The sequence below is a fragment of the Somniosus microcephalus genome, chromosome 27 (genome assembly GCF_052327205.1).
Source record: "Somniosus microcephalus isolate GS21.2 chromosome 27, FLI_Smic_1.0, whole genome shotgun sequence".
Classification (NCBI taxonomy): Eukaryota; Metazoa; Chordata; class Chondrichthyes; order Squaliformes; family Somniosidae; genus Somniosus; species Somniosus microcephalus.
In genome coordinates, this window is record NC_141013.1 from 41,886,859 (window position 1) to 41,905,204 (window position 18,346).

The following is an 18,346-nucleotide window of genomic DNA, read 5'->3' on the forward strand; positions in this document are numbered from 1 at the left end:
TTCAGGCAGTGAGTTCCAGCCACACACTACGCTCTGGGTGAAAAAAGTTCTCCTCAACTCTAATCCTTCTACCAGTTACTTTAAATCTATGCCCCCTGGTTATTGACCTCTCTGTTAGGGGAAATACATCCTTCCTATCCACTCTATCTAGGCTCCTCATAATTTTATACACCTCAATTAAGTCTTCCCTCAGCCTCCTCTGTTCCAAAGGAAACAACCCCAGCCGATCCAGTCTTTCCTCATAGCTAAAATTCTCCAGTCCTGGCAACATCCTCATCAATCTCCTCTGTACCCTCTCTAATGCAATCACATATTTCCTGTAATGTGGTGACCAGAACTGTACGCAGTACTCTAGCTGTGGCCTAACTGTGGCCTTTATACAGTTCGAGCATAACCTCCCTGCTTTTATATTCTATGCCTCGGCTAATGAAGGAAAATATCCCGTATGCCTTCTTAACCACCTTATCTACCTGTCCTGCTACCTTCAGGGATCTGTGGACATGCACTCCAAGGTCCCTTTATTCCTCTACACTTCTCAGTATCCTACCATTTATTGTGTATTCCCTTGCCTTGTTAGCCCTCCCAAATACATTACCTCACACTTCTCCGAATTGAATTCCTTTTGCCACTTTTCTGCCCACCTGACCAGTCCATTGATATCTTCCTGCAGTCTACGGCCGCGATCTTTCCTGAGGAGGCGCGTTGGGAGCGGGACTGCTGGATTCCGGGTTCTAGTCACGCCCCCAGCGACGTCTGACGACCTGACACTATTTTCCCCTGATTGGCCTTGTTAAGTCCACCCTGCGGGCTTGCCGGCCAATTAAGGGAAAGTCGGTGTAGATGATATCAGTGCATGATGTTTCATCTGCCGGTTTTGTTAAAGTGACAGGCACCATAATTTTTTGACAGATGAATTGTCAGTGTTTGACAGCATTGAGGTACTGTCAAACACTGACAATCACTGTCCAAAGGTGAGCCCTTGCACCCAGGTGCACCAATGACTCTCTCCTTAGGAGAAAACAGACGGCTAAGGGTAAGGGATCAAGGGAAATGGGGAGAAAGCAGGGACAGGATACTGAATTTGGATGATCAGCCATGATCGCATTGAATGGCGGAGCAGACTCGAGGGGCCGAATGGCCTACTCCTCCTATCTTCTATGTTTCTATGGCAGCTGCATGTGAGATTGTAGAAGCCATCTGTCAATTCTCCCGATCAGATGAGGCTTCACAAAAACATCAAATTTTGTCACCTGCAGATACATATAAACAGAATAAAAATATTTCTCACTACGTTCTCTCACCTGTCATACTTACCTGTGCACCATTGCACCCATCACACTACCTCTGCAGCTGTCATTTGCACACTTACACTACAGCAGACCCACAGCTCGCCTCGCTGACCCTGGCGGGGTTTCCCGCCGTCGGGAAGCCCACATCAGCAGGTGGAAAATGGTGAAAAGCCTCTTAACTGCTTGTAAACTACCTGTTAACAGGCAGTTAATTGGCTCTAACCCCCTTCCCACTGCTAGGAAACTGGTCCCTGCGTGAGTCGGAGACCCGCCTCCCAGGAAGATGGTTCAGAGGCAGGTTGGGACCCACTCCCAATTTTTCCCATTTTCCCAGCAGTCCCGCCTCTAAACCCGCCTCCTTAGGGCTGGTAAAATCCAGCCCTATATCTTTCTTCCTCACTATCTCCTTGATGTGGAAATAAATGGTTAAAATAAAAGATCTGTAGAATAGGAAAAGCTAGTTGAATTTAGCAGCTTTTTCAAGCCGGCTTTCAACACTCCAGATCAAAGGAGTTATTTCCTCACACCCTGCAAGGTGTAAGGAAAGGGTTAATTAAATTGTCTTGAAGTCTCTATATTAACTTTTTAGCTTTTGCCTGTTAAATGAGTTTCAATGTTCAGTTTAGTCAGTGGGAATTAAAAGAAATATCAGGTAAAGACAGTTTTTAGCTGATAAGAAATTCAGCAGTGGACAAATAAGCTTCCTTTGTTATAGGAATATATATCACAGATATATAGCTAGGGATTATCTCCTCAAGGACATATCTGCGCCAGGCAAGTGATGACATCGCCCCTAGAGGGCCTTTGTTCATTATCTCTCTGTAACTGTCTCCAGTTGAATGATTTGATTGACATTTTAGTCAAGGTGAAGCTAGAACAAAGTTTGGGGAGTTGTTAAAATTGCAGTTATTGAACAGAGAGAACAGCTAGCTGAGTGAGGTAATACTATGAAACGTGGATTCTCAAGTAGCTGGGTTGGGAAAAAGGTATATAAAAGTTAGTGTTAGGAGAGATATCTCAGAATTTGATGAGGCCCGATGAAGCGTGAACCTCTTGAGCTCGAGAACTGTAATATGTGAATTCTCCGGTGAACACGCAAAGTATTGCCTTAAGTGTGCTGTTCAGTGTATGTGTAATTATTGTCAAATAATAGTTATGACTGTATACTTAATGCTCTGTGAACATCAACAATAAATGCTTTTGAACCCTATTATTTTGAGGAGTAGCTTATAAGTAAGGACACCCATACTCTAACAAAGGTACTGTAGACCTAGCCCGGCTTTGCTTTGTATGCTTACCCTACTTTATCAGGGGGTACTGATCAATTCCTGATGCCCAGCAACACAGCTTTGGTCCCAGCAAATTGTATTCCTTTAGTGTTTTGTAGAACATCTCTGACAGACCTGTTGAGCTGGCCTGAGAAGCAGGGCATCGCTGTAACCTTAAGAGGAACCTTTTGTCTGTCCAGTCAGGGATGACTTTGTAGCTCAGAGAAAACTTCTGAAAAATATGGCTGCAAGTCAATGGCGCTCTTGCCTCCGTTATCAGATTTCACATTTGCTATATCTAGCAGTGCTAATGTGCATTTGATGAAGTGATCCCGTCAGCACTGTTCAGCATGGCAACCCGACCAGTGGGAACCTCTGATTCCCTTTCAAACACTTCCTGTTCTCGATTGATTATGGCCACAAATGGTGCTATTATATCTCACACTATATTCTCCACACATTAAGTCCATTCTCTCCAGTTGATTGCAGATGTTTGTATTCCGTGTTCAACAACAACTTACATTTATATAGCACATTTAACATAGCAAAAGGTCCCAAGGCGCTTCTAAGTTCGTCTACACTCAGAGAGGATCAGAGCAGTGTGTCTGCCCCTCCTTCAGCTTGGTCACAATCTTTTCATCACCAAGTTTGACTCAACAGTTAATAGCTAAGCTTAAAACATTTAACCCTACATGTGCTTCCTTGATCCTCCATGCCAATAGCATCTACTCCAATTGCACAAACTCTTTCATTGTCTAAAACCACAGGAGATTTGGATGATGATGATGAACAGGACATTCTGGCCATGCGCATTCATATGCCACACAACCAATTGGTGAACCTTCTTGAATCTTTCAATGCTAGTGTAGCTTACAGTCCATCCCCAAAAGTCTCTGAACAAGGAGTGGAACTCAGCTCAAATCTCCCCCAAATCCCATGTCAATTTTAGTGACAATAGTCCTGCCCTCATCTATCTAGATGTAATACTACTTGTCCATTGTGCCACAGTCATGGGATGATATTCTTGACTCAACATCTTACCAGATTGAATATTACAACAGCTAATGCCTTAAATCGCTCAGTAATTCATACTCATGAGTGGAAGATCCATAGTGTAGTCAAGGATATCTTCAGGATTTGGGGCTACTGCTCCACAGACATTTTTTTATCACTGGAGAAACACCAGCTCCTGTTATTCTGCTCAAGAATCATGAACAAAATAGCCCAGTACTTGGATGGTCTCAAGGATCAAAAGATTTACAAGATTTGTTACCTCTACACTTGACTATTCCAACGCACTCCTGGCTGGCCTCCCACATTCTACCCTGCGTAAGCTTGAGGTCATCCAAAACTCGGCTGCCCGTGTCCTAACTCACACCAATTCCCATTCACCCATCACCCCTGTGCTCGCCGACCTACATTGGCTCCCGGTTAAGCAACACCTCGATTTCAAAATTCTCATCCTTGTTTTCATATCCCTCCATGGCCTCGCCCCTCCCTATCTCTGTAATCTCCTTCAGCCCCACAACCCCCCGAGATATCTGCGCTCCTCTAATTCTGCCCTCTTGAGCACTCCTGATTATAATCACTCAACCATCGGTGGCCGTGCCTTCTGTTGCCTAGGCCCCAAGCTCTGGAATTCCCTGCCTAAACCTCTCTACCCTCCTTTAAGACGCTCCTTAAAACCGACCTCTTTGACCAAGCTTTTGGTCACCTGCCCAAATTTCTCCTTATGTGGCTCGGTGTCAAATTTTTTTTTTGTCTTTTAATACTCCTGTGAAGCGCCTTGGGACATTTTACTATGTTAAAGACGCTATATAAATACAAGTTGTTGTTATTATTGTTGGATGATACCAGAAATGCGAGGTTGTGGGAGACTACGGTCTCCCGCGTAAAGAAATAGGCAACACAGCGAGCTACAAGAAATAGGTCTTTACTCCAACTCTCACAATACAGTACTGAATTCGTAAAGCCCGCGAACCTGTGATGACTCACGGATTGGTCACCTGCTGGAATCTGATTGGTTTTCCTTCTCTCAGCAGCAGGCAAGTCTGAACATGCCTTATTCCTCTCAGCTTGCAACTGTCTTGCGGGGGGAGGGGAATACAGCAGTTAAAAGGGGATTATACAGATTTATCTACATACACACAGTGTTTCCCCAATGTGGCAACGCCCACCCCCCAGAATCCTCATTAACTGTAAAAGTCAGTCTCTGCGGAGGTTTGACCAAGCGGCCGTAGCAGCTGTAGTAGCCATCTGGCGTGTGAGGAGGGCTGTCTGGGAGGTCGGCCGGTTGGTTCATCGGCTGGTCTGCCGGTGGGCTGGCTGGACGGGCTGCCGGCGAAGGTGGGGCGGCGGCCGGGAAGTAAGGTTCTGGCGTGTCTTGGTCCTCTTGTGGGGCTGCCGCCAACGCGGGAGGTCTGCCCCGTCGTGGGGGAAGAGCCGGCCGAAACGGGAAGCCGAGGTCCAGGTGCGCCGGTTTGAGGCGGTCTACTGAAATAAGGTCCGGCTTCCCGCCGACGTCGATAAGAAAAGCTTTGTCCCCCATCTCCAATACTGGGAAGGGGCCGGTGTATGGTGCCTGCAGCGGGCCTCTGTGCGCGTCCCGGCGCACGAAGACGAACTCCACATGTCGTAAGTCTCGAGGCACGTAGGACGGCTGCGGGCCGTGTTGCGAAGTGGGCACTGGACGGAATTGCTGGGCCGTGTCCTGGTGCAGGGAAAGCTGTCTGGCGGCCGACCATGGCTCCGTTGTCAGGGGGAGGAAGTCGCCTGGTACTCTGAGCGGTTGGCCGTAGACCATCTCGGCCGCGGAGGCGCGGAGGTCCTCTTTGGGCACGGTGCGCAATCCCAGGAGGACCCAGGGTAGTTTGTCAATCCAGCTGGTGTCGGCCAGGCTGGCGCGGAGGGAGGCTTTCAAGGAACGATGAAAGCGCTCGCAGAGCCCGTTGGCCTGCGGGTGGTAGGCTGTTGTCCTGTGCAACTTGGTGCCGAGGCCGGCGGTGATGGCATTCCACAAGTGGGAGGTGAACTGGGGGCCTCTGTCCGAGGATATGTCGGTCGGCACGCCGAACCGGGCCACCCATGTCGAGACGAATGCTCGCGCGACGTCGGTCGTGGTGGTGGAGGCGAGGGGAACCGCCTCGGGCCATCTGGTGGTGCGGTCGACGATCGTGAGCAGGTGTGTGAAACCGTGCAACGGCGGCAAGGGGCCTACCAGATCAACGTGGACGTGGTCGAAACGCCTCTAGGGCACCGGGAAACACTCCAATGGCGCCTTGGTGTGCTGCTGGACCTTAGCGCGCTGACACGCCACGCATGTGTTGGTCCAGTCTCTCACATCCTTGTGGAGTCCAGGCCAGACGAACTTGGCGGACATGAGTTTCTGAGACGCACGCATCCCTGGATGTGAGAGGCCGTGGATGATGTCAAAAACTCGCTTGCGCCAGGCGGATGGGACGACCGGCCTAGGCGAGGGGACTGAGACGTCGCACAGGAGGGTTGTGCCGGCTGCGTGGAAGTGGATGTCGGCCAGAGTGAGGCTGGTGGTTGACGTCCTGAGGGCCTGGATCTCCGCGTCGGCGGCCTGGTCTCTCGCCATGCTGGCGTAGTCGACGCCCAGGTGCACTGCATGGAGCGAGGGTTTTGAGAGGCAGTCGGCCACCAAATTGTCCTTGCTGGTGACGTGGCGGATGTCCGTGGTGAACTCCGAGATGAAGTTGAGTTGGCGCTGTTGGCGCGCGGACCAGGGTTCGGTTACTTTGGCCATGGCGAAAGTGAGCGGCTTGTGGTCCACGAATGCGGTGAACGGCCGGCCTTCCAGGAGGAAACGGAAGTGCCGGATTGCCAGGAACAGGGCCAGGAGCTCTCTGTCGAACGTGCTGTAGGCCTGCTCGTTCTTGCGCAGCTGTCGGCTGAAAAATGCCAGTGGCTGCCATGCGCCTTCGACCCACTGTTGCTGGACAGCGCCGACGGCGTAATCCGAGGCGTCTGTGGTGAGGGCGGTCTTGGCGCCCGGGATGGGGTGGGCCAGTAGTGTGGCGTTGGCCAAGGCGCTTTTGGTCTGGTGGAAGGCTGTCGCCATCTCGCTGGACCAGGTGAGTTGCTCTTTGCCCGTTTTGCCCCTGGTGGCTTCGTAGAGGGGGCGCATGAGTGAGGTGGCCTTGGGCACAAAACGGTGATAGAAATTGACCATCCCCAAAAATTCCTGCAGCGCCTTGACCGAGGTGGGCTGGGGAAAGTCCGCCACCGCCTGCACCTTGGAAGGTAGGGGAATGGCTCCCCTTGGCGAGATTCTGTGGCCGAGAAAGTCAATTTGGGCTGCTCCAAACTGGTATTTGGCCGGGTTGACGATTAGCCCGTGTTGGCTGAGGCGCTGGAAAAGAGAGCGCAAATGCGCGATGTGCTCGGCCTTGCTGGTGCTGGCCACGAGGATATCATCCAGATAGACGAACAGGAAGCTCAGGTCCTGTAGGACGGAGTCCATGAGCCGTTGGAAGGCCTGTGCGGCGTTCTTGAGCCCGAAGGGCATGCGCAGGAACTCGAACAGTCCGAAGGGGGTGATGACCGCCGTCTTCTGGGCGTCTGCGTGGTGGACGGGGACCTGATGGTAGCCGCGAATCAGGTCGACCTTGGAAAAGACGGACTTTCCTGCTAGGTGTGCCGAGAAGTCTTGGATGTGCGGAATAGGGTATCTATCGGGCGTGGCGGCGTCGTTGAGCCATCTGTAGTCGCCGCAGGGGCGCCAGCCACTGCCCGGCTTGGGCACAATGTGGAGGGGGGACGACCAGGGGCTGTTCGAGCGGCGGATGATGCCCAGTTTCTCCATCGTGGCGAATTCTTCCTTGGCCACCGCCATCTTGGCTGGGTCCAGGCGTCTGGCTCGGGCGAAAACTGGTGGTCCCGTAGTGGCGATGTGGTGCTCGACCCCATGCTTGGCTGCCGCGGCTGAGAAGGTCGGTTGTGTGAGCTTCGGGAAATCTGTGAGTAGGCGGGCGTAGTCATCATCCGCCGGGGCAGAGCAGGACCCGACGAGGGCCGGGCTGTTGCTCTGCTGGCAGGCCAGTGAAGCAAAAGTTGCTGCGTCGATCAGGCGCCTGTCGCGGATGTCGACCAGGAGTCCGTGGGCGCAAAGAAAATCGGCGCCCAGCAAGGGATGTGCCACCGAGGCCGTCACGAAATCCCACGTAAATCGCTGGCCGTTGAAACAAACCTCGGCCCGTCGCTTTCCAAAAGTAGCGATGGCTGCGCCATTTGCCGCCACGAGGGGTGGGCCGCTGCGGCCTGCCTGGATGTCGAGCTGGGAGGCAGGAATTATGCTGCATTGGGCTCCGGTGTCGCAAAGGAATCTGCGCCCTGAAAGGGAGTCGGTTATGTACAGCAGTTTACCTGCAGTGCCGATGGCCATCGTGGCGGCGGGGGTGCGGTCGAGCGGGCCTAGACGGCGGCGTGGGGCTGGTGCGTTGGGCCGGGCGGCCATCTTGGTTTGATCGAAAGAGCAGGGTGCTCTGCAGCGTTGGGCCTTGTGGCCGAAACGCGCGTGGTAGTAGCATAGTTCTGCGGCCTGGCGTGGCGGCGCGTGCTCGGTGTCGGGGAGCCTCACGGCTGCACAGCCGAGTTGGGCAACGGCGAAGACTTTGTCCGCGGCGGCTGCCATTTGTACGCAGTCCATGATCGGGGACCCCGCGAGGGCAGTCTGTACCTGCTGAGGAAGCAGGCTGAGGAAAAGGGCCCGAAACAAGAAGCAGTGCGGTTCAGAGCCCAGCAGCGCAAGCATCCGGCTCATCAACTGGGTCGGGGTAGAGTCGCCGAGGCCTGGTAGTGAAAGAAGCCTGCGGGCCCTCTCCTCCCCGGACAGGCCGTAAGCCTGCAGCAAGCAGCGCTTAATGGTTGAGTACTTGCCGGTCTGTGGTGGGTTCCCCAGCAGGTTGAGAATTTCGGCGGCGGTGGAGCTTGCTAGTGCTGAGATTACGTGGAGGTACCTTTCTTCATCGTCTTGAACCCTGCGAAGGGTGTGCGCGAACCAAGCTGGTGCTTGGTGTTCCCAGAAGGTGGGGAGCTTCAAGGACGCGGCACCGGCCGACATCGGGCTGCTGCTGGTTGCCGTCGGGTCGTTGCTGGCCTCTGTAGGGCTGCGTGAGTCGGGGGCTTCGGCCGCCGACATTCGGGGTCACCAATGTGGGAGACTACGGTCTCCCGCGTAAAGAAATAGGCAACACAGCGAGCTACAAGAAATAGGTCTTTACTCCAACTCTCACAATACAGTACTGAATTCGTAAAGCCCGCGAATCTGTGATTACTCACGGATTGGTCACCTGCTGGAATCTGATTGGTTTTCCTTCTCTCAGCAGCAGGCAAGTCTGAACATGCCTTATTCCTCTCAGCTTGCAACTGTCTTGCAGGGGGAGGGGAATACAGCAGTTAAAAGGGGATTATACAGGTTTATCTACATACACACAGTGTTTCCCCAACGCCACAAGGTTATACTTATCAGGAAAGGATGAACAGGCTGGGTCTCTTTTCTCTTGAAAAGAGACGGCTGAGGGGTGACCTAATAGAGGTGTTTAAAATTATGAAAGGTTTTGATAGAGTGGACGCAGAGAGAGTGTTTCCACTTGTGGGGAAGAGCATAACTAGAGACCATCAATATAAGATAGTCACCAAGAAATCAAATAGGGAATTCTGAAGAAACTTCTTTATCCAGAGAAAGGTGAGAATGTGGAACTCGCTACCACAGGGAGTGGTTGAGGCGAATAGTATAGATGCATTTAAGGGGCAGTTAGATAAGCATATGAGGGAGAAGGGAATAGAGGGTTACGCTGATAGAGTTAGATGAGGAAAGACTGGAGGAGGCTCAAGTGGAACATAAACGCCGGCATGGACTGGTTGGGCCGAATGGCCTGTTTCTGTGCCGTATATCCTATGTAATTGATAGCATAGCTATTGAGAGGGAATGTTCATTACATTAAAATCTACAATTAGCAGTAAAAAACATTCTTCTGAAGTCTTGTAAAGCATCAACAAACTGGATTTGTGTAGGAAGTTTACCCAGTGGTGTTCCTCCAAAGGTATTAGTTCTCTCTCGAATGGGTGTCTCCTTTTTAATAGAATATCATCAGCAGCTAGTTGACCAATGCCTGAAATGCAGCTCCATCCATGCTCATGTGACTTACAATTTCAGCCTTTCATGATCCTTTGGTCTCAGATTAGTCAGGAGAGCACCCAAGGCTTTGTGATTTATGAGAGCAGTATGGAAATTAAACCCACATCGACACTCCTCTTGTTCCTTACTGGAACCCAAACCTAGTTTTACAGCAGTTAACAGACTCCTCTTGGATAAATATGAAATGAAATTTCTATTGTGGAAAATTAATTGTCAGCAACTTTGCTTTTGGTGCATATGGCGAGGGAGATCCAGGTACTGGTAGTCAGGCAACTTATCTGTTCTGGCATTATTATAGTGCAATACTGCATACACATCCAGTTTTCTTGTCAAAACCAGTCTCTCAATTCTGTCTAGGTTAGGCAATAATCATTCTTCGCTCACCCACACCTCTGATCTGGAGAGACGTCCTCCTGGTTTGGACACCTAAAGGGCTCTGGGACCATCCCCTTATATGATAGTAGGTGGGCTCCCACCACTATTTGCGTCCTCTGTTGGAAGCTAGCCTCTACCCATCTATCCAATCAACTGTTTGTTTCATATAGACACAAGAGACTCGGAAAGTTGATCATCTTGCCACATGGTTTGTGGTGTGCATTTTGCGCTGTTGCCACCATGCTGGCAAATCCTGTGGGACCCTTTCGACCTCACTCTAAGCAGCTTCAGGGCTTCCATCAGACAAGTTTGTACAATATCTGCAGGGCAGTTACATGGAGCAATCCATAAACATTTGCAAAACATTGCTGCTTAGATTTGATTTCAGATGAGGAATCCAAGTCTGGCAGATCTGTCTTGGTGACTGCAGTATGCTTTGTACAGCAAGAACCTCCCTCCCTCCTCTTCCTCTAGTTACAACATTGGGCCAGTAATTCCGGTCCCAACGCATGAGTACGGACGGGGTACTCACGCGTGGGCCCGTTGGAAGTGCCGGATTTCAGCATGCACAGCGCATGCGCGGGAAACCGGCATTTCCTGCAAGGGGTTCAGAGGTCCAACGCGTGCGCGCAGGACTCTGCGCGCACGCGTTGAACTTCCTTCTTTTTGACAGGTTTGCCCGTGTGCAAGGGCCTGAGCTTTTTAGACATATAAAAAGGAGGCGTAAGGACTTGATTCTTGAAGGTAAGTGGTCTATTATTTAAAATTATAACATTTTTTCCATAGCTTTATTGTTTTTAAGGACTTTACAGTAAGGTAAGTTTATTTTTAGACCCGATTTCTTAAAAAAAAAAAATTTCAAGAATTTGATTAATTGTTTAAAATAGTTTTTAAAAGTTATTTATAGTTTATTTAATTATTGGGATGTTTTTTAAAATTTTATTTAAAGTTAAACTAGTCTTTTGGGCGCCCGTACTTTTCATGAGTTTGACAGTTCTTACTATCAAACTCATGAATGAAGTTTCCCCTCCCCTGATTGGCTGCACAGTGCTCACCTGATCCCAGCCGGCACATCGCACTAACTACGCCGCTGGATCAGGCAAGCACATCGCGCCGACATCTGAACCGGGCCAGTGACAGGAATTCCAAGCAGGCCCAGGCTTCAGATGTCGGCGCGCCGGGTGAGTGCACATCGGGGGCTTGCACGCGCGGCAAGCACCTGATCCTAATTTCTGGCCCATTGTCATTGCAGATTCAGCAGAATGAAACCAGGGCTTAAAGGTTTAAGGTATGAGGACTGGTTGCATAAACTTGGCTTGTATTCCCTTGAGCTTGAGGGGTGATCTAATCAAGGTGTTTAAAATGATAAAGGGATTCAGTAGGGTAGGCACAGAGAAGCTATTTCCTCTGGTGGGAGAATCCAGAACAAGAGGGCATACTCTTAAAATTAAAGCTAGGTCATTTAGGAGTGAAATCAGGAAGCACTTTTTCACACAAAGGGTAGTGTAAATCAGGAGCTCTCTCTCCAAAAGGCTGTGGATGCTGGAACAATTTAAGTTTTTAAGACAACATGGATAGATTTTTAGCAAAATACTGCAGATGTTGGAAATCCGAAATAACAACAGAAAATGCTGGAAAAACTCAGCAAGTCAGGCAACATCCGTGGAGAGAAATTTGAGTTGACGTTTCGGGTTTGACCCTTCTTCTTGAAGAAGGGTCAAACCCGAAACGTCAACTCAAATTTCTCTCCACGGATGTTGCCTGACTTGCTGAGTTTTTCCAGCATTTTCTGTTGTTATTTATGGATAGATTTTTGTTAGGTGAGGGTATCAAAGGATATGGAGCAAATGCGGGTAAGTGGAGTTGAGATACATAATCAGCCATGATCTAATTGAATAACAGAACAGGCTCGAGGGGCTGAATGGCCTACCCCTATTCCTATGTATCAAGCTGATAGGGAGCAACGGCGAGTACATTTCTTTGACTTTGTGGTAAAATGTCAATTTTATTACCAGCATGGAGACCCTTGAGTTGGGTCTCCCTCCTGCAGAAGTCAAGGATAAATAGTGCCACAGAGTGGCTTCATTGCAATCTATGAAAACTGTTCAAGCCACCTGACCTCAGGAAACCGCATTACTAACTGGGAAATCTGCATTCCCAACCTGTAGCATGGTTTTCCAGGGTTCTGCAGTTCCAAGACTGATTCAAAGTCCTCCCTCATTTAGTTTGTTATGGAAATGCTGAAGAACCCCCTTTGTTGGTGATGTTACTGGGGTGACCTAGAAGGAACACTACTCAATGGTCTCCATGCTTCCAAGAAAATGTTAAGTCTTCAGTAAAATATCAAACAAATATGGCATTATGTTCTTAAATAAAAAAGACTGTTACATTTTTAGGTTTCTTTTACTTTTTTGACTTGGTGTCAGATAGGATCCAGGCAGAAGAGTTTTGGCTGTTCTGAAGTATATGGATGTTGGAGGATGCGAGACTGGCCATGAGAGCCAGTGGGGGACGATTTTGCCAGCCCTGGGGAGGCGGGTTTGGAGGCAGGACTGCCGGGAAAATGGCAGAATCTGGGGGTGGGTACCCATCGCGCCCCCCAACCCGCCTCCGTGCCATCTTCTCAGGAGGCGGGTAGCCGACCCACGCTGGGTCCCGTCTCCTGGAGGTGGGAAGGGGATTACAGCCACTTAACAGGTAGTTAACAGGCAGTTAAGAGGATTATCCCCATTTTTCTCCAGAGGTGCGGGCTTCCCGACGTCGGGAAACCCCGTCAGGGTCATCGAGGCGAGCAGTGGGTCTGCGGGGGTCGGAGGGGTGCAAAAGTGTGCTGTGGAGGTGAGTGATGAGTGCAAGTGTGGAGAGGTAAGTATGTGAGGTGAGTGAAAAGTGATGGAAAATGTTTACTTACCTTTGTTTCTTCCTGCAGGCTTCAACAGTTGGGGAACTGGAGACTCTCGCATCTCACCGGCAGAGATGACAGATGGCTGCTGCATTCGCCGATGCAACAACCATCTAATTTCTGCTCAGCAGATAGGTTTGGTGAGTCTTGAATACAAGGACTCATCAAACAACAGAGAATGTCAGTGTTTGACAGCTTCACAGAGCTGTCAAACGATGACAATTCATCTGTCAAAAATTTTTGACAGATGAAACGTCATACACTGACGTTCTCTGTAACCGGCTTCCCCTTAATTGGCCTGCTAAGCCCACTGGGCGGGCTTAACAGAGGCCAATCAAGGGGCAATAGCGTGGGTTGGCCAGAAGTCAATGGAGGCGGGACTACAACCCGACAAGCAGCAGTCCCGCCTCCAACACACCCCCATTGGCAAAATCACCCCCGTGGAGTCTGAAGGTGATAAAGCATACATGAGGATTTCAGCAGCAGATGGGCTGAGACAAGGGCAGAGGCAGGTGATGCTACAAGGGTAGAACTAGGCAATCTTTGTGATAGAGTGTATGGAGTTGGTAGCTCTTGCCCTTGTATGTATCTTTCCTTCCCTTAACCCTTCCCTCCTACCTCTCCCTAACTAACTGCTCTACCAACACCCAGATGTCCAGCCCCCACATTAAACTATTGCATCACTGAACTCATCTCTCTGCATCATCCAGGCTCATGTCCCTATTGCAGTGGCTCACTGCCTCCTTCTGCCTCAGGTTGGGCATGCTTTGGGTACTCCCGTTGTGCTGTTAGGGAGGGAGTTCCAAGATTTTGACCCAGCGACGATGAAGGAATGGCGATATATTTCCAAGTCAGGATCGTGTGTGACTTGGAGGGGAACTTGGAGGTGACGGTCTTCCCATGTGCTTGCTGCCCTTGTCCTACTAGCTGGTAAAGGTCACGGGTTTGTGAAGCGCTGTCGATGAAGCCTTGGCGAGTTGCTGCAGTGCACCTTGTAGATGGTACACACTGCAGCCACGGTGCGCCGGTGGTGGAGGGAGTGAATGTTTAAGGTGGTGGATGGGGTGCCAAATAGATTGCTTTGTCCTGGATGGTGTCGAGCTTCTTGAGTGTTGGGGCTGCACTCATCCAGGCAAGTGGAGAGTATTCCATCACACTCCTGACTTGTGCTTTGTAGATGGTAGAAAGGCTTTGGGGAGTCAGGAGGTGAGACACTCGCTGCAGAATACCCAACCTCTGATCCGCTCTTGTAGCTACAGTATTTATGGTCCAGTTAAGTTTCTAGTCAATGATGATCCCCAGGATATTGATAAAGTCCTTTTAGTAGGATTTCTAGTTTCTTTGCTATGTTGGTCATCCAACTAAATTCAGGTGGATCAGAAATGTATAAAATGGTGACTGGTATCATTTTAATAAAATATACATTAAATGTTTACATTAGTTGAAATGAATTTGAGAGTCTGTAGGATCATTGCTGACATATATTTCAGCAAATCAGTTATTCCCTGCTAGTGACATAAATGTGACACTTGATATTTTTTCTGCTGGACATACTTAGTATTCCAGCTTATAGATTTAATGTGTGACACACTATATGCATGACATATAATTACACACTAGTGGATCTTCCCTGACATTGCTCACAGTAAGTCAGATGACTTGCTGTTTTCTAAGCACATGCACAATGTATTATTCTGCTGCAAGGAAGTTCAATTGGTGATAAGTAAATGCTGCATGAGTCTATACAGAGTTTACTTGCTGTTCAGACTGCAAGTCAGAATCATCTTTTTTTAAGTATGATTGGTAAAGTCAAAGAGGAGGCAGTAGATTTTCATCTTTAGCACCTGGGCATAAAGCATTGTCTAAGTGTACTTCAGGGAGCAAATTTGGGCAGTGGGGATCGCATGCCCTTAACAAAACCCACATGATTCTCCTTTCAATATTTAAATTTAAATTAATTCTGTACACCTTTATTTATTATATTATAAATTGTTACCTATTTATCAGTACAGGCAATTTTCACAAAAGCCACCACAAGGCTTGTAATGCTGTTATACCTTTCATAGAAACACTTCATATTATTTTTAAAACCTTTATTTATTAAAAAGGATGTAATGTTTATTGATGTGTTATAGAATATTCTTTTGCAACACCATCCCTTGATAAAAAATGTGGAAACTTTAATATTTGTGAAGGAAGTTTATTTCTGGCCATAAGAAATGTTAAACAGTAGTTGGTGACCTTGCAAAAAAAATCAAGTTTTCTAAACATCCCCCTTAACAAGAATAACTTGATCCTTCCAAGACCACCACATTTTTAATGTACTATGAACATTGAATGATACCCACTTTCTGCAGGCTTTGAAGGAAATTCCATACTCATATAGTTGGCCCTCCCTTGTGCATTCTGTTTTTTGTTTTTCTTAGATCAATGTTCCCTGAGGTTATTACAACAGACAAAATTGAATCCAATTTAGCAGTAGTCGCTTTCATTTCCATTTTGAAATATGTAAAATAATCTTGGATCAAATATCCCTTTGTTCTATTTGCCAATTACTCTTTCCATTTCTATAAGGATGCACATATTACAGGTCAATCCCAATTGTCAGCGAAAAAACCCACTGCAAATGCTGGAAATTCTGAGAAAGATTCAAAACCCAAACATTAACTTGTCTGCTGACAGACATGTCATGTATTTTCAGCATTTTATAATCTTATTTGCCAGTTTATTTCTACTGGCAAGAACACTAACCAGTAACATTTCATTTTCAAACTTCCTTATAGTGACTTCTACATTAAATCAACTAAAAAAAATGGGCTCTTTTTGGAGTGAAAATCTGGCAGAGTGGGAGTGGCGGTGCAGGAACTTGTGGGCATGGCCTCGGGCCTCATCGGCATATTGCCGGTGAACTGTTGACACCAATTGGGCATCCAGAGGCAGCTTGCCGGTTCCACGAAGGTGAAGCTGGGCTCACTGCCTCTCCGGCAGTGACCATCAGCTAGGTCCTGGGGGCGGGTGGGTGGGGGGGAGGTGATCAGGAGGAAAGGAGATGATCAGAATGGAGGGGGCGATTGGAAGTGAGGAGGGGGTGATCGATAGGGGTGATCGAGAGTGGGCCAGATGGATGCTGGCATTTGACTTCGAGACTGCTGTGGAGCCAAGAAGAGCCCTCCTGCTCCTCCCGGCTCCACAGTCAGGTAAGTATTTTTAAAAACCTGTGTTTTTGGTGGCGGACTCCAGTGGTCCAATTAAGGCCGCTGGTTAGGCCGAATGTCGGCATGGTTAACCTTGAATTCAAGACCTCATCAAACTTCTTTCTTTTACAGAAAAGAGATGGTTGTTGCATCTGAGAATGTAACGGCCATCTGTCATCTCCAACACGGAGGTCAGAGACTCTCCGCATACACACCGACTGAAGCCTGCAGGAAGAAACAAAGGTAAGTACACTTTTACTAACACTTTGCACTTACCTCAGATACTCACCTCTCCACTCTTGCACCCATCACTTACCTTCACAGCGCACTTTTGCACCCAACCCCCGCAGACCCAGTACTCGCCTCGCTGACCTGGTGGGTTTCGGAGCTTTCGGGAAGCCCGCACTTGAGGGCAAAAAGGGGATAATCCTATTTTCTGCCTGTTAACTACCTGTTAACAGGCAGTTAATAGGCTTTAATTCCTTCCCGTTTCCAAGGAGATGGGACTCGGCGCGGGATGGCTACCCGCCTCCTGGCAAGATGGCATGGAGGCAGGTTGGGCACCCGCCCCCAAATTCTACCATTTTATCAGCAGTCCCACCTCCATACCCACCTCCCCAGAGCTGGCAAAATTGCTCCCAATGTTTTGCAGCACACAGGAGACTACCAGAGACTTTCTGAAAACATTTGGAGTACATTGTGCAGCACCTCTTGACTGATCCAGGATGTGGAAGCATTCCTTGACGACCCGAAAAGTATGTCCTTTGAGGCTTCCTGCCCTGATCTGTACTTCATTGTACCAAATCTCTACCGCAGTGCAGGTCCCTGAATGGAGGCATGAGCCACAGTAGCACAATGTAATCCTTGCCTCCCAAAAGCCATCATTCTGTCCTGCCAATTCCATTGAAAAGAAGGAGCACAAAGGATTGCTGCAAAAAGAAGGCTCATGGAATTGGATGTGAACTTGCATGAGCTGCTGCTGGTGGTCACAATCCTTTGAAATTGATGTAAATCCCAGATTGTAGGTGAAAGCTACATGGTGCAGCAATTACTGTCTAACACATTTCAAAAGTGTCAGGTTAAGATGTTCTTGGTTTGTCCTTTCATTGGGACAGGTTAATGTAACTGACCTACAACACAGGGTCATCAAGTTGGCGTTACCATAGTTGATTAGGCTAAGGTAAGACCACATGTTAATTGGAATCCAATGGTAAACTGGAAAAAGCAACAGACTTGATATAAAAATGAGTAGAATACAACTGGAAGAAGGTTCAAGGGGCACTGCAAGTCTCATCACCTTCTTCTGCTGCTCTTGCTCTGGCAGAGGTTGATGAAAATGACAATATAACGGATTAGGATATCAGTAGTTTCCTTGATGTGGTGGACATTCGGTAGATATCGCCTGTGGGGACTGGAAGATACAAGTAGCATAAAAGTTAAGGGCAGTGGTTATATTTTATCTTACTGGCAGTGTTGTCTAGTTTGTGGTGCATTGTTGTAGCAGATTGTATATGTGGTTCACTACACCCTTAGTTAGTCACAGCCCCCTCAAAATAGTACTCTGCTGACATACAGAAGTAGCTTTGACATTGGAGACACAACTGCTGGATGGGATAATGTCGAGTGTGGGTGGCTTGTCTTTGATGGAGTCAGACTTCAGCAGTGTGAATTTACTGTTGTTTATGCTCCTCTTCCAGCTCCATGTGGATGCTGGATCCATGCCATTTCAGCCAGAAAAATGAAGAGAGATTTAAATCAGTAGAGGTTTGAATCAGTAGGGGAAAAGTAAATATGGAAACTCAACAAAAATACACACATCAAAGAAAGGATGGAGGGGAAAATGTAACAAACTCCATTCCCTAGCCACTGACTCCATCCCTCTCCCTAACATCTGTTTGAGGCTGAACCACACTGTTCGCAACTTTGGTGTCATATTTGACCCTGAAATTAGCTTCCGAGCATATATCCGCGACATAACCATCTATTTGCACCTCTGTAACATCGCCCATCTCCGCCCTTGGAGTCTATGGGCTGGATTTTGTCAATGGGGACGTGATGGAGGCGGGACTCCCACTTTTTGGGTTGTAGTCCCGCCTCGATCGACTTGTGGCCAACCCACGCTATTTTCCCTTGATTCCCTCAGCAGGCCAATTAAG

The 18,346-nt window shown here is 48.5% G+C and overlaps 1 long non-coding RNA gene across 1 annotated transcript in view; it reads left to right on the forward strand.

The window, feature by feature from the left end:
- The window catches only part of LOC147100148 (uncharacterized), a 43,339-nt gene that overhangs the window by 13,672 nt on the left and 11,321 nt on the right, over nt 1–18,346 (forward strand). Inside the window, exon 2 of the long non-coding RNA XR_015073842.1 lies at nt 16,323–16,433. This is a non-coding gene — a long non-coding RNA (uncharacterized LOC147100148). The remainder of the gene's footprint in view (nt 1–16,322; nt 16,434–18,346) is intronic.